Genomic DNA, 13,339 nt, shown 5'->3' with positions numbered 1-13,339 from the left:
GATGGAAAGACATCCGCTGTGTAAAACTTTAGCTGCATAAGTTGGTGGTTCATTCTGCTGTGGCGACCCCTGATGAATACAGGGACTAAGCCGAAGGAAGATGAATGAATAATAATTTACTTATACCATGCATTGCTAAATAAAACAGGCTAAAACACTCATTTTAACAATGTTTTGTATTATTGTATGTAGATATGGGCGCTGTAGATATTGCACGAACTGTCTAAACCAAAAATCGTTCGAGTCATACTAATATCTGCCTCGGAATGTCCAATAAAAAAGCCTCATTAAAGTGTCATCTGGTGGTAATGAGGTTTTGACGGGCCGCGGCCGCGCGCAGGTGGGTCAGGCACGCGCCCTCACGCATAGCTGAGCAGATTAGCAGAGAAACGCGGCGCGGTCATGAAGGCCGTTCAAAGCCGCCGGTGAGTGTATGTGTCGAGCTCTCGGTCTGATGAAAACCTAGTTTGACTGGCTGCAGGTGAGCCTGGGTGATGAAAGAGCGATATATTCAGACAGGTGTTTCAGGCCAGTAGATCAGACCGGATTTAACCATATATGGGTAATGACGTATTGCAGTTGCAGACTCGCGGTTATAGTTAAATTAGTTTAAAAATTATTTGTTATTAATCAGAAATTCAACATAAATCTTAAGAATATTTTTACAACTTTTTTTATTTGTTTTAAAAAAAATTTATACACAAAATGCATGTCTCAATTTTCAACATTTTCTGAGGTTGCTATATATATATATATATATATATATATATATATATATAGTATAGAAAATATATATATACATACATATATATATATATATTTATACTTGTTTGATATATTTAACTGCACCGTTGGACAGAGGTAAAGTCTAGATGGGATACAGCTACGGATACATCAATATAGCATGTTTGTGGTGCTGTACAACAATAATTAATATTGTACAATAACGTGAGTGTTGGATTTAGGGAAGGGGTAGACGTTAATGTAATCAATTTTAATAGATAATTTAAAAATTATATTAATAATAAATAATATAAGTGTTTCTCGATACGGCCGCATCTGTATACCTTCTAGTAACAATCCCTTTAGAGCGTGTTGACATCAGAGCGCGAAATTGATTCGAGTTCACATGATTTTCTAATAAATATTATTAAACCGATTGTTTCTAAACTATTTAAATATATTGTATTTGTAGCTAAAACACCTTTAGCCTCCAAATGTCGGAAATATTTATCATTTCTAAGCATGGTCTTTCAGACCGAAGACGTCCGCCATCTTGGATAAACAGAAAACAAAAACAATACGAGTTTCTCAAGATGATACAACATATCACATCCTTTACTCTAAATGACAACGATTCTTACTGCAATGAAGAACTTGGATAAACTTGTAAAGGTGAGAATGTGTTGGTTTAAGTTTTTATAGGGTGTAAATGTATAATGTAACGTTTCTTTTTAATTTTTTTTGTGTTAACTGGTTGTATTGTGTTAGCTTAGCAAAATCATCTAACGTTAGTAAATGCTATATTCGTGTATATATTAATACAGACATAACTCAAAAAGGAAAACTATGTTGAAGTTTGAAGTTTATGGCTTTAGTTTGGGTTAGCAATGATCACTAAAACCCATTTTTGAAAGTTTATTTCCCAAATTGCTGTAAATGAATGGATAAAAAGGTTTCAGGTAGCCTACCATGTAAGTATATACCTTGATGCACTAATAATAAGAAAAAATTGAAACAAATAGGTTTACTTTTTTTACTAATAATATTATATTTAATATATTGGGGCATTGAAGCTTAATCTGGTGTACTCTGTGATGTTATTTGTGTCTTTTGTATTCTGTGATGATGCTAGTCTTATTTTACTTTAAATAATGTTTTTTTTTCTTTCTCAGGACACTCAATGTTAGGTAAACTTTGTATGTAATATTATTACTTTATTATTTGGTTGAAGTTTATGACTTTAGTTTTGGTTAGCAATGATTTTCACTTTGAAAAATGTTGAAACCCATTTTCAAAAGTTTTCAGATCCCAAAATTGCTGTAAATGAATGGATAAAAGGGTTTTTGGTATCATGCAAGTACACCAATAATAAGTATAAAATGTTACAACAAATATCTTTTTTTTTTACTCATTTTTTTTTATTTGGGGTATAATGAAGCTTATTCTAGTGTATTCTGTGAATTATCTTATTTACTTTCTGATTTTTTCTTTCACAAACATCCCAATACACTCACCGGCCACTTTATTAGGTACACATTACTAGTACTGAGTTTGACCCGTTTTGCCTTCAGAACTGCCTTAATCTTTTGTGGCAATACTCAGCTAGATGCACGATGCTTAATTAGTTCTAATGAGCCCATATTGTGCCAAGAAAAAATCCACCACACCATTACACCACCACCACCAGCCTGAACCGTTGATACAAGGCAGGATGGATCCATGCTTTCATGTTGTTGAGGCCAAATTCTGACCCAATCTGAATGTGTCAGCAGAAATGGAGACTCATCAGAGCAGGCAACGTTTCTCCAATCTTCTATTGTCCAGTTTTGGTGAGTCTGTGTGAATTGTAGCCTCAGTTTCCTGTTCTTAGCTGACAGGAGCGGCACCCGGTGTGCTCTTCTGCTGCTGTAGCCCATCCGCCTCAAGGTTGGACGTGTTGTGTGTTCAGAGATGCTCTTCTGCAGACCTCGGTTGTAACAAGTGGTTATTTGCGTTACTGTTACCTAAATGCATTGAGTTGCTGTGTGATTGGCTGATTAGAAATTTTCATTAATGAGCAGTTGGACAGGTGTACCTAATAAAGTGGCCGGTGAGTGTATTTATGAAGATATTAATAAAGTCATAACTAGGCCCACACTGAATCCGCGCGTGCAGAATTCTGCAGATTTTTAGGCCATCATTAATTCTGTTTATTTACTTGAGTAAATCTAAGTTTGTTCAGTTTTTAAATTAATTACGGTAATATTATTGATTAATATGAAAATCTTCATCTGATTTATGTACAAAGCAGTTTGTAAAGTAATATTTTCTGTCTTTTAGTAGAGATATTACATGAGACTTACTTGGTTTACCAAATAAAGTGAATCTAATTGGATTTGCGTTTTAAACATTAAATAAAAGTTAAATAGATATTTTTTATTTCACATATTAATGTTTTAGTTATGATGCTCCCAAAATAATTCCGCAGATTTTTACCAAAATTCTCGGCAGAAATAGCAAAAAATGTCTGCAGATTCCGTCTTTTCCTAGTCATGACTAGAGAAGGTAAGCTTTGTGTTTATTCTTATTATTTATTTATTTTTTGGCGGTTGAAATTCTCTGGTTTTACTTTTATTTACTTCTCTTTCTAAATAATGTTTTTTTTTTCCTTTCCGCACAGCGCTTAATGTCACGAACGCCACCTTTGTAAACCCTCAACATGTCTTTTTTTTTGTCTGTATTTTCAGCCACAGTCTTTACCTCACTACTTCCTCAATTCACCAGAACACTGTCAGTTTAGCATCTCGAATGAAGACGTGACTTTCGTGCACTCTTTTCAGCCTGAATCCTGTTCACTTCTGCCCAGCCTTACCAGCCGCCTGAGGTAAGACACATTTATTGAGAATTTTATCTGATGACGTGCGCTGTGGTCGAAGGAGGAAACTAAACGGGGAAGCTCAGAGATTTCAATGAACTGCAAAGCCCTTGTTTACAGGAAGGAGCATGAGACACCTGCAATTTGCGTTGCATTAGTTCACGTAAAAAGTCACAAAATATAGATTGTATATGCGTTGTTATTCTCAGATCTCACAAGACATCACGATTCACCCTTCGGTGAAATTTTAATAATGTTTTGAATCTTTACCAAGTGCTTTTTAACAGAGGAAGCAGTTTTACATTTATGATCAATAAGCAGCCCCAGATAGCACAGACAGCTGTCATCTCTTACCTTATGCTGTGCGCTTCAGGGCCATTCTCCTCTGTTTTTGAGGTGATGTGCATAAGTAATCCTTTTATATGTCTGACGTGGTCCAAACACAGTGACTTATGTTTGATCAAACAAAAGAATAGTGAAATATGTAAACAATGATCGCTCCCTGTGGCTTGTACAGCACCTCTCATCAGTTGGAATACAATAACTTTTGCATAGATTATGGTGGAGACATTTTTCTTTTTTCCTATGATTACAGACATGTGCAGGAACCACCAACATTAATTACAGCACGCTAGACCACACACAACCTAAAAGATACACTTTCAAATTTGAGTTTATAAAAAAAAATACAAAAAGCGCCTCTTTTTTTTAGGTGTTTATCATAACACATTCAACATATACAGATATTTTAAACACTTTCAATAGTGTTTTATGAAAATTCAAAGGGTTTTCTTTAAAATGATACCAAATTTTTGCATTTACACCTCTGCATGTGGATTTGGGAAGCTTTTTAATTTGGGTAGGCAAAATCCAGGTGGAAATCCCCAAATAGCAGCAGAGTTTAACTGCTTAGGCAAGTTATTTCTGCTATCGGCCTTCAAATTTAAAGAGTTATTGTGATCGTTTAAACATTTCATATTGGGTAAAACTTAAACTTGCTAAACTAGCTGAAAGACTCATGGATAATAGACATTGTGCGACAACTTTGAATCTCTAAATCTCTGATAGTCTGTGTGGATATCTATTTACTTTTGTTAGTGTTTGGCTGTATGGAGGGATGTCTATATGTACAATTTTGTTTTATTTTTTCTGTTATTTGTCTTGATTGCAATGCTATTGTGGGATGGCATGGACTTTGGCACCGCTGGGGGGTGGGTTGGGTGTTTTTTTGGGGGGAGGGGGGGGTGGTTGAGGAGTGGATCTTGTTTATTGAAAGAAAATTGTAAAGATGCTACAACCACTCACATGTAAAATCAAAATCAATCAAAAACTTAATCACAAAAAAAAAACTTTCTTTTGTCCTTGGTATGATGACAGTACATAACATTTTACTAGTTATTTTGCATGATACTAGTATTCAGCTTAAAGTGACATTTAAAGGAGTTATTAGGTTAATTAGGCAAGTTAAATCCACTATCGGCCTAAAAATCTAAAGAGTTATTGGGATCGGTTAAACATTTCATATTGGTTAAAACCTTAACTTCTTGGTATGATGTCAGTATTTTACTAGTTATTTTGCAGGAAATTAGTATATAGCTTAAAGTTCAATTTAAATGCATAACTAGGTTAATTAGGCAAATTTTATCTGATATCAGCCTCCAAATCTAAAGAGTTATCAGTATTAGTTAAACATTTCATATCAGTTATAGCTTTTATATTAATAATCTTCTGTCTGTTAAAAAGCAACAAGAAAATAATCCAAATTTCATAATAGGCCTAATAAATTTGCCTTTAACTGCAAATAATCAGTTGTTCGAACACTACAGGAGGTCAAATGTGGTGCATCATTTCTCCAAACTCATTTTCCTTCAGCTTAATCTCTTAATTATCAGGGGGCATCGCCGCAGAATGAACTGCCAACTATTCTAGCATATGGTTTACACAGCGTTTGCCCTTTCAGCAGCAACCCAGTACTGGGAAACACCCATACAGCCTCATTCACACACACACACATACACTAATGCCAATTTAGTTTGTTCAATTCCCCTATAGCGCGTATATTTGGACTGTGGGGGAAACCTGGAGCACCCAGAGGAAACCCATGCCAACACGGGGAGAACATGCAAACTCCACACGGAAATGCCAACTGACCCAGCCAGGACTCAAACCCGTGACCTTCTTGCTGTGAGGCAACAGTGCTAACCACTGAGCCACCTGTTTGTCCAAACTATGAGAAGTATTTTCCTTCATGGCCAAAGGGTCTGACGGTGGAATGAGCGCAGACTGAAGGTTAATGTCTGGTGTTTCCTGTGCTTTAACATGTCAAACACAGAGGGCTTTAATAGGAAATCAGATGATATACCTGAGTATTTCCTGTAGATTTTGAGGATGGGCCTTGGTCACCAGCATGTATTCAAGTAAAAAACTGTGTTTTTCTGAGAAGTTTATTGGTAAAATCATGGCCAACTCAACTGTTTTCTGAAATCCTTCCATTAGTTTTCTCTTGGAAATACACTATTTACAATTTTTGTAAATTAGACATTAGTTAACTTTAACATAAACTGTATTTTACTGTAGGACAGTTATGCAGTATGTTACTGTATTTTAAATTTGCATTGTGACAATTACTGTATACTTTACAGTAAAGATATACAATGCTAAAATACACATATATTTAAACAAAAATTTTATACAATATAGTCATACATGTGTTTATATTTACACAATATGCAAAAATATATTTAGTAAATGTGAACTTTTATTTTAGATGCTTTTAATGGCGATTAATCATTTGACAGCACTAAAAATGTACTTTAAAAAAAGGCAGGAACAAACAGAAAGCCGCTCCTACATATATACATCCTATGAGGGATGTTATGAAACATTTGGAACTGGAGAAAATCCGATTCTCCCTAAAAAAGAAAGGAGACAAATTCTATAAAATCTGGCAACCCTTCATGGCTTACCTTAAAGACATAAATTCGACATGAAATAGTTAAATTGAAGAGGATTAGACCCATTTAGTTTAAAACAGAAGATTATTATTGTTTTATTTTATTTTTTATTATTATTTATTATTGTGTTTATTTTATTATTTGTTTCCTTTTTGTAATTTTAATTTAATTTAAATTTTTTAATTGATTTATTTATATATATATATATATATATATATATATATATATATATATATATATATATATATACACACACACACACACACACACAAAATTACATTAAATATGGTACTGAAAACAAAACTGAGCAACCTCGGTCAGAAAATGTTGAAAAGTAGAGACATGCATTTTTATGTAAAAAATAAAATTTAAACAAATAAAAAAGTTGAAAATTCTATTCTTTAGACTTAAAATAATTTAATAATTATAAATAATAATAAAACTATATTTTTAAACTAATTTAACTATACGTAACTGCGACTTATACGGCATTATACCCATATATGGTTCAATCCGGTCTGGATCTACTGGCCTGAAACACCTGTCTGAATATATTGAATATATATATATATATATATATATATATATATATATATATATATATATATATATATATATATATATATATATATATATATATATATATATATATATATATATATATATATATATATATAACCGGGTTCACCTGCAGCCAGTCAAACTAGGTTTTCATCAGACCAAGAGCTCGAGTGAGAGCTCGACACATACACACACCGGCTGCTTTGAACGGTCTTCATGATGATATATATATATATATGTTTTTTTTTTTTTTCCTTTATCTATTATCACTATACTCATATATGGATTGTTTGTATATTGCATGCTTTGTTAATTGTGATGTAAATGTTTGTTGGACCAAAGTTGTAAGTTGTTGTGCTTTAAGGTAAAAAAGTAATAATAAAAAAAGTTATAAAAAAAAATAACCAAAAAAAAGGCTGGAACATGAATTTGCAAATGTAAAGTTTCCTTTAATTATACACACAATAAGATGACATCTCATTAAGTGATCAGCCATTGTTTTCTCCCTCCTCTGCATGTATTATTTAGCGTTTCGGTTCATTATGTTTCATAACGTTGTCCTCTGGAAGCACTGAAACCGAACGCAGTGGTCTTATGTTGGCTCTTTCTGAACCGAGACTCCCTGCGGTTCCAGTCTTTCCATGGAACAATGAAGAGGAAATTTACGATTTGCCCATTAAACACATTTGAGCGGCCCTGCAGTGTTTTTATGCTCCGCTCGTAGCGTCAGGATTAGCCTGTTTTTGTAGGATCTCAGACACAACAGAGCAGCGTTTCTCCTCTTGGAACACAATGCGGGCTGAGGACACACACCTGCAGAACTCTGAGCACATGCACGCACGCACGCACAGGTGTTTTCCTGTTGTTATTATGAGTGTTCAGAGCTTGACATTAACTTTTTTGATCACCAGCCAGTGTCTAGTAGTTTTCTAACATTACTAGCCACTCTGCATTTTCACTAGCCACACTTTTGTTGTTGGGAAAATATATTTTATATGCATAAATATGACTTTGACATGCTAAAATGACTTGATTTAGAGTGCTTTCACATCTGTAGATCGCTTCATCTATTCCGGACCAAGAACTATAAATGATACAGTGTTGCATGAATATTATTAATTTTATTTATTTATTTATTTATTCACTAAGGACTTTATAACTTAATATATTTCTAAATTTACATTTCAGAATTCAGATTTGTTTAATTATAAGCTTATATGACACAATAATAAAAAAGTTAAATGTTTAATTTTTATGGATTTTGATTCATTTTTTTGTTTTTTCATTTTTTTCACTATTGGGTTTATAATTGGGGAGTTTAAAATTTAAATCTCGTAATTCCAGATTTTCTCCAATTTACATCTCAGAATTTAGAATTTTATTTTCTCAATATTCTGAATTTAGTATTTTATTTTATAGAATTCCAGGCTTGAATGACACAATTATCTTATTTATTTATTATATTTATTTATGGAATAATTTTGTGTTTATTTTTATTATGATTTTATATATATATATATATATATATATATATATATATATATATATATATATATATATATATATATATATATATATATATATATATATATATATATATATATATATATATATATTTGCAATTAATGAGTATATAATTTTGTCCAATTCTATTTTCTTAATAAATCCTTTTTCTCCTCAAAATTCTGTATATAAAATTTGTCATGGAATTCTAAGCTTATATGACACAATAAATTTTTTGTTTAATTTTAAAAGGAATTTATCTATGTATTTATGGATTTTTATTTTTATTTCATTTATTTATGCACAATTAATGAGTGTATAATTGGAGAGTTTTAATTTTAAATAAATAAAACTTTTTCAGCAGAACTCTAAATTGACATCTCAGAATTAAGAACTTTCCCCCACACTCTGAATTTAGAATTTTATTTAATGGAATTTCAAGCTTATATTTCACAATTTAAATGTATTTATCTATTATTTATGGATTTTTTTTTTTATTTCTTAATGAGTTTTTCCTAATTAATTATTTGAAAAGAGTCATGGAATAATAGAATTAGTTATAATTCTAAATTTACATCTCATAATTCACATATTTCTTTCACACAAATTTGGTTTTTTTTTCACACAAATTGTATTTTTTCTGTCTTTTTATTTGAATTATGTATAAAACAGCCCCGTATAGTACAAAAGTCCTTCCAAAATGTGACTAAAATCGGAAATACTCCACGTCTTAATTGGATTAGTTTAATTGGATTTGATTAAGATCATCAAAAGTCTGTTTACATGGTAGATTCATAAGCTAAATGTAGTGTTGATGGTGTCTATTGGAATATTGTTATTCATGTAAATGTCATGGATGAGTGAGAGTCAGGCTGATACAATCTGACATTTGTACTCGCGACTGTCACTTCAGATGATGTTGAAAATATGTGCGGGTTAATGAAGCACCTGTGCTGTTCACCACACCCTCTCTTACCCTGTGTGTGCGTGCTTGCATGTGACTAAACCATGAGCCACGCAGCTGCATCTGTGCTTCAGTCACAACAGCAGACGCTCAATAAAAGGTTGTGCAGTGCTAGAATGTGAAATCATGTGTTTTGCCTGCTCATTGCTTACGTTACTGATGGTTTTGGTCGCTGTAAGGATGATAATAGTTTTATTTTTAGGACTCAAGGATATTCATTAGTTTTTTTTTACTGCAGTTTTAGGTTGTTAATGGTGAAGTGTTTCAAAAGTTTTGCCATTATTGTGTATTTGAGGTTTTAAGTTGATGGTAAATAAAAATGTAAATGTTAGATGTAAACTGAAGATTGCAAAAAAATAAAGTAAAACTGACTTAAGCTTAGAATTCTGATGCAAAAATGGTGAAATGGAATATATTTGAGTTGGCATGGGGGCTCAGTGGTTAGCACTGTTTAGAGCAGGAAGGTCACTGGTTCGAATCCCGGCTGGGCCAGTTGGCATTTCTGTGTGGAGTTTGCATGTTCTCCCCATGTTGGCATGGGTTTCCTTCGAGTGCTTCGGTTTCCCCCACAGTCCAAACACATGCACTATAGTAGAATATGATGAACTAAACTGGCCGTATGAATGTGTGTGTGAATGAGGGTGAATGGGTGTTTCCCATTACTGGATTGCAGCTGGAAGGGCATACGTGAAACATATTCTGGAATAGTTTTTTGCTCTTTTTTTTTTTTTTCCACCGTTGTAATTCTCAAAGTTTTCATCTCACAATTTTTTTATTTTTCCATTAAAAATTTAAAGTTTTATTCTCTTTTTCTTTTTCTTTTGTTTTTTACGTCAAACAATTTTTTTCCCTCATCAAATTTTCAAGTTTTCACTTCACTGTTTTTAGTTTTCCATTGCATTTCCAAGTTTAAATGTGTTTTCCTGTGATTATGAGGTAATGTTTTTAAATGTACATTTTGTTTTTATTTTCACATCTTAGAATTCCCTGAGGAAAACATCTTAATCTGCAAGTTTGACTTTTGTTTTTTCTTAATCCTGAATACGTCCTAATTTTTAACTGTCACTTAAATTTAGAGTCTTACTATGGAATAAAATTGCTGTCATAAATATTTTGTGAGTAAATAAAATTCATGCATCTGTACTTATAAAATCATAAAAGAAAATGGAGGCATACTCATAATTTTATGAGGGTCAATTCCAAAATCTGCAATTAGAACAGACACAGATACGACATTTTCTTTGTCTGTTCGTATATGACTGATGAATTTACGATGGATGTACTTTACAAACACGAAATACAGTTTCACCACGGACATGAAGACCTGATTATGAGTATGAATCAAACAGCGACGATCCACTGTCAAAATTACGTCAGGCATTAATAAACAAGCGAGAGCCATCGATCACAACGGTGCGCTTGCTGGGCACTCGAGCTTCCCCACACCGTCTCAAGTAAGAGTTCTGTTATTCCCTCTTTGAGAAATGTCCGTCATGAGCTGTAATAAAGGTTGAGACTCGATGAGGTCCACTTTCCCTGTTTCTTGGATATTTTACAGAATCAAAATTAAGAATAGGCCAAGGATAACGAGCTAGCATAATGTAAGTTAACAGTACAGGCAGCGAATGTAGAGTTTCTCAGTGAATCGATGTTAAAATTTTATAATTGCAAAATATTTATGCCCGTGATTTAATTCCATATCTTTCTAAAAAAAATTAAAAATCTAAAAGTGTTTTTTTTTTCTTTCTCGGATTTGAGTTGACATCTTACAATTTTCATTTCACATTTTTTTTTTTTTCTTCTCTGAATTCCAAGTTTACGACAATTTTGATGTTTACCTTTGAATCCTGGAATTACATCTTGCAATCCTATCTTTATTTCCCATCAGAATTCCAAAAAAAAGGCCCAAATTTTGACTTGTAAACTAAGTCTCAATGTTTCACAATTTTCATCATGTTTTTTTTTTCTTAGTTTGACTGACTTTTCCCCTCTGAATTCCAAGTTTACGACACAATTTTACATTTGAATTCTGGAATTATTACAGCTTGCAGTTCTAACCATATTTCCCATCAGAATTTGTCTAAATTTTGACATGTAAACTAAGAACTCGAATGTTTCACAATGTTTTCACAATTGTTAAAAAGGTGCTTGCAGATCGACACTTTCTTTAACCATATGCTGGATTTCGAGTTTCTTAATTATGAAGATTTTGTGTACATTTCGAAATAATGATGATCTCATGCAATGTATAAAATACGAGTTTACCTTGTTTATGCTAGTTTCTTTACAGCTAAAAGAAATGGACTATAGTTCTGTATCTATTAGATGTGAATGTCATTTTTTTTGCATTTAATCTTGCACAGATTCCATGTTAAAAGTTGTTCATAGTATATATTGCATACAGGGTATCCGCAGGGTCTTAAAAAATCTTTAATGTCAAAATTGTAGGACTTAAAAAGTCTTAAATCTACTGAAATGTTGTGTTGTAGGTCTTACTTTTTTAAAACAGTTCTTAATTTTCCATTGTTCATGTATTGCTATCCAATCTGGCCCAAACCCATACAATCACCAACAATTCATCTCAATAAAACTTTAACTTTTATTTAAAAAGGTAATTGTAACTATTTACCATAATGGTTTATTTATTTTTCTTACAATAACATTTGTAATGCATACGTGTTTACTGCTGAGGGCACTGATCTGGACAGATCGTTGTGCATAGATTTAGAGTTTTTAAAACCTAGTGTAACCCTTATGTACTGTTGGGGATGTTTTCATCCACTTAATTTGGCCATGGCGAGGCAGTGGCGCAGTAGGTAGTGCTGTCGCCTCACTGCAAGAACGTCGCTGGTTCGAACCTCGGCTCAGTTGGCATTTCTGTGTGTGTGGAGTTTGTATGCTCTCCCTGCCTCCGCGTGGGTTTCCTCCAGGTGCTCCGGTTTCCCCCACAGTCCAAAGACATGCGGTACAGGTGAATTGGGTAGGCTAAATTGTCTGTAGTGTATGAGTGTGTGTGTGTGTGAATGTTTGTGTGGATGTTTCCCAGAGATGGGTTGCGGCTGGAAGGGCATCCGCTCCGTAAAAACTTGCTGGATAAGTTGGCGGTTCGTTCCGCTGTGGCGACCCCGGATTAATAAAGGGACTAAGCCGACAAGAAAATGAATGAATGAATGAATAATTTGGCCTTAACTTTCTCTGTGCTAGCAGAATGAATTTTGTTGACATTTTATTTTGACACACATTATGTGAAAATGCTTTGAATATAAAAAACAACAATATACTGCTGTAAAACTGCTACAGATTAATATTTATCATTAAATAGATTAAATATTTTATAAATCTGTTAATCAACCTCAGTCCAGATCCAAACTACTAAATTTAGAAAATTACAGGATTTTTACTTTTTAATTGCCAAACTCACAAATGATTTCACTGATTTGTTGGGAAAAAAACACAAAAAAAAAACTTATTTTTAATAGAAATAAATAACAGTAATTATTTTTTACCTTTTATCAAAGTCTTGGACATGTGAAACAACATTGCCTTTGATTCTTTGCTTTTTAAATTTTTTTTTCTTTCTAATTTATTGTTGGTGGCTGTTGTTGCTCCATGCATTGACTTCCATTTTAGCCATGTTTTTTTTTCATTACAAAACCATGACACCATATAATCATGCACTTTTATTGTTTTCTCTGTTGGGAAGAAGAACAATTTGTAATTTTTACTGTTGATCATCAGTTGGCATCAATAACCGTTTAGATAGGCCTGTGGAAAAAAAAA

The 13,339-nt window shown here is 32.9% G+C and overlaps 1 long non-coding RNA gene across 3 annotated transcripts in view; it reads left to right on the top strand.

Moving 5' to 3' along the window:
• Nucleotides 1-1,273: 1,273 nt before the first annotated feature.
• LOC137489310 (uncharacterized) overlaps nucleotides 1,274-13,339 on the top strand; it is a 24,094-nt gene continuing 12,028 nt past the window's right edge. For all 3 annotated transcript variants that reach the window (XR_012400140.1, XR_012400138.1, XR_012400141.1), the window contains exons 1-2: nucleotides 1,274-1,395; nucleotides 3,450-3,586. This is a non-coding gene — a long non-coding RNA (uncharacterized lncRNA). The remainder of the gene's footprint in view (nucleotides 1,396-3,449; nucleotides 3,587-13,339) is intronic.

Source organism: Danio rerio, chromosome 25 (genome assembly GCF_049306965.1).
Source record: "Danio rerio strain Tuebingen ecotype United States chromosome 25, GRCz12tu, whole genome shotgun sequence".
Taxonomy (NCBI): Eukaryota; Metazoa; Chordata; class Actinopteri; order Cypriniformes; family Danionidae; genus Danio; species Danio rerio.
This window is presented reverse-complemented; position numbering and strand designations above follow the sequence as displayed.